The following is a 3,823-nucleotide window of genomic DNA, read 5'->3' as shown; positions in this document are numbered from 1 at the left end:
TACACAGCTCATCAATTTCATTTTTCAACAAAAAGATTTTTGGAATTGAGGGCTCGATCGCCACTTCTCCTTCAAACTCTACTCCTTCTAACAGGTATATTTTTGGCCTTCTACATTTGTGTCTTGGGGACCATTTATCATCACAATAATAGCATAAACCTTTCTCTTTTCTCTCCCTCATTTGTTGGTTGTTGATTCTTTGGATGGGTAATGTAGTTTTTCTAGGAAAGTTGGGGGAATTTGAGGCAAGGCTTTGATGGTTAGGGAAAAATTGGAAACATGTGGTATGGGTTTTTAGCCTTCCAATTTAGGACCCTTTCTACTCAAGGCTTCCCTTTCCTCCTGCAACCTTGCTAAGCCAAAGGTTGCTATGAGGGTAGATGGCCTAAACATGGTCACATTAATCCTTATCTCCTCCTTCAGTCCACTAATAGAACTACTAACCTTAAACTCTTCATTTATCCCTTGTATTTTGATGGATATGACTTCAAATTGGGACTGGTACTCCTCAACCGACCTTGTTTGTCTCAGCTTGGAGAAGGTTGCCACTGGATCCTTAAACAAAGACGGGCCAAACCTCACGGTCAAAGCTCGGGTGAACTCTTCCCAAGATACTAACCTTAAACTCTTCATTTATCCCTTGTATTTTGATGGATATGACTTCAAATTGGGACTGGTACTCCTCAACCGACCCTGTTTGTCTCAGCTTGGAGAAGGTTGCCACTGGATCCTCAAACAAGGACAGGCCAAACCTCAAGGTCAAAGCTCGGGTGAACTCTTCCCAAGATTTCAATGCTCTAGACTCCGCCATCCATTGATACCACAGTAAGGCTCTTCCCTCCGTGTAAAATGAAGAGATAGTAATCCTTTGTTGGGCTGGAATTTGGTGAAACTCAAAGAACTGTTGCGCTTGAAGGATCCAACCCGTGGGGTTGTCCCCATTGAACCTGGGAATATCCAGCTTAAGAGAATGCCTTGGAATACCTTCTTCAAAATTGTGATTCTCACATCTAGTGCGGTGCTGCCCTTGCAATTGGAAGACCCTTCGCCATCTTTTTCCCTTCTAGACAAAGATTCATAGCTAGCGGCTAGGGTGCCGAGTTGGTGAGTAATTTCTGTAAACATTTTTTGGTGAACTTCCTATGTCTTATGATATGTAGCTTCTTGAGCCTTAAGTTGATTTAAGGTCTCAAAGAGTTGGTTCATCCTTGTACATTCTACCACTGAGGATAAGAGGCTCTGATACCAAATTGTAATTAGGGTTGGCAATTTTGACACGACCCCCAATCCTGACAAGAACACGACATGAAATTATCGGGTTTGGGTTTATCCTTAATGGGTTTGAGTCATAAATGGGTTGACCCGTTTATTTCTTGTGGGTGACCCACCAGACACATTTATTTATTTATTTATGGTTTACCCTTAACGGGTTTGGGTCATAAACGGGTCAATTGACCCGTTTATGACCCATTTATTTTGATAAATGGTTCACTTGACTCGTTTATGTTGATAAACAGGTCATTTGACCCGTTTAAGACTTGACTTATCACTTTTTTTTTTCAAACAAAAAATCACTTTCTAAGCTAAATAGGTTAAGTAGGTCGTGTCGAGTGACTCGTGAAATTGTCGTGTCGTGTCCGGGTTTGATGGGGCCGACCCGTTAGCTAAACGGGTTGTGTTTGAGATTACCCAAAACAGGTCACGGGTCATTATGGGTCGTAAACGGGTCAACCCACCGACCCGTTTTGCCACCTCTAATTGTAATGGGTGGTTTGTAAAGGAAATGAAATTGAATAGGTAGACCACTTCAAGGGGGTCTTGTCCTCAACACTTTGCTTTTGGCTTCAAATTGGATGCTCTTCTCATTCACCAAAGCAATTAAATAAGAGTTACAATAACTAACCCATTACACCACTATAGTAACTGGCCCAATAGTAATGGACCCGTTACAATATTGAATTATTACAATTAAAAGAGAAACATAACTAGCAGTAGATGTTGTGCAAATTTATTTAACTCGCAAGTGCACGAATCGATTGTAGTTTAATGGATTGCAAGTGCGAGGTCGATCCCACAGAGAATTGTATTTTTGAAAGAGCAATTTATATCTAAACTAATTAAATCCTAATCTAGTTCCAAAATGGTTTTGATTTTTGAGTTTTGAAAATTAAGGGATAAACATAAACTAAATAAAATAAGTAAATCTAAGGATAAAGGTACTAAGGTTTGGGAATTCACACTCACCAAATCATAACAACATACTTTATGTTCATCAATATTAATCCGAAGTTCTCACAAATTAAATCATAGATATGTTTTACTATACTTCAAAGAATTAATCAAAACCATCCCATGTATCCATTCATTGACCAAATCACAAAAGGAATCTAAATTCAATTGAAACACCAGATGTATCCGTAGAACAAATCACAAGGGATATCCAATTTTTATGAGTTAAAAGCCAAGCAATAAATCATATGAAATTATCTCAAATCATCACATGTATCCTTGAATCACAAGAGATATCCAAGAATTACTCCACACAATTGATTAGAAGTAAAACAATTGAAATATAAAACCCAATAAAATCAGAATAATAAAAACTTACATAAAAGTGATGTTGTTCTTCATCGGTGAGGCTTCATCCCCAACCTTAGTTGGGAATTTAGTTCCACATAAAAATAAAATCTAAACCTAAACCTAAACCTAAAGAAAAAACTAAACAAAAGAATTTTGCTCTCTGGGATTGTCTATCTCTTCTTGAATGCAAAGAAGCCTATTTATAGGCTTAGGGAAGTCCTAGAAGCCCAAGTAAACTTATATAATTCGGAAGTCTGTCTCTCAGTCAAAATAGAAGTCTGAAATCGGACTAGGATTCGTCCAAATTTGTGTCTCTTAATTGCGGGGCGATTTTGACATAGAAACCGTCCGAATTACGAAAATTCTATTTCACAACAAATTGTATTATTTTGAGCTAGCTTCCTAATGCCGTTTGAATCACTTCAATCCGATATTTGACCGGAGAGTTATGGTCAAAATACTAAGACGTGTGCAGAATCTGAATTTGAATCCGATCCGAAATCTTATCCAATCTGAACTTTAATCTGATTTAACCTTTTCTTGGATTTGGTTAGACTTAACCACACAATCTAGGTCTTCTCAAAGTATTATTTCTTCCAAACTTTGCATTTTTCCCTTTAAAGCTGTAGTTTTTCTTCAATGAGCTACAAAACACTAAAAACACAAAAATAACACAAAATATTAAATAACGACACAGCTAAAGGATTAACTAATGTAAATAAAGGGGTTCAAATATGCAATATTTGGCACTTATCAAACACCCCCAAACTTACATTTTGCTAGTCCCTTAGCAAAACAAAACGAAAAATAAAATGAAAGCAAGAAACATAAATCCTCTTTCGTGGGAGAGACGATTACATTTAGCATATGCAACAAGCCTTTTAAACCCCTAGGCATCCCTAGTGGACGAGTGAAGTCTCGTGAGGGCTTAACAGGAATGATACCCACAAACATTGTAGCACTATGTTGTTAACAAGAAAGAAGTTTCACATAAACCATGGTTCTTATTCATGAGCAAACTTAAAAAGACAAACACCATCATCACCGTCAAAAGGAAATCCAGAATCAAATCACTCATAAATGGACAATTGAGACCTCATATGTTCTAAAAAGTGTAAAGTGTAATTAGCATACAATCATGAAACTTTCTGCTTAAACTCAAGACAAGTTCCATAAAATTTGAAAGAATCCCTAACAAATGAAACAACCGAGGCAAGATATGCATTTTTTTTTTTAATAGGCT

The sequence above is a fragment of the Corylus avellana genome, chromosome ca2, assembly GCF_901000735.1.
Source record: "Corylus avellana chromosome ca2, CavTom2PMs-1.0".
NCBI lineage: Eukaryota > Viridiplantae > Streptophyta > Magnoliopsida > Fagales > Betulaceae > Corylus > Corylus avellana.
The sequence above is the reverse complement of the archived record's forward strand: the minus strand, read 5'-3'. Positions refer to the sequence as shown.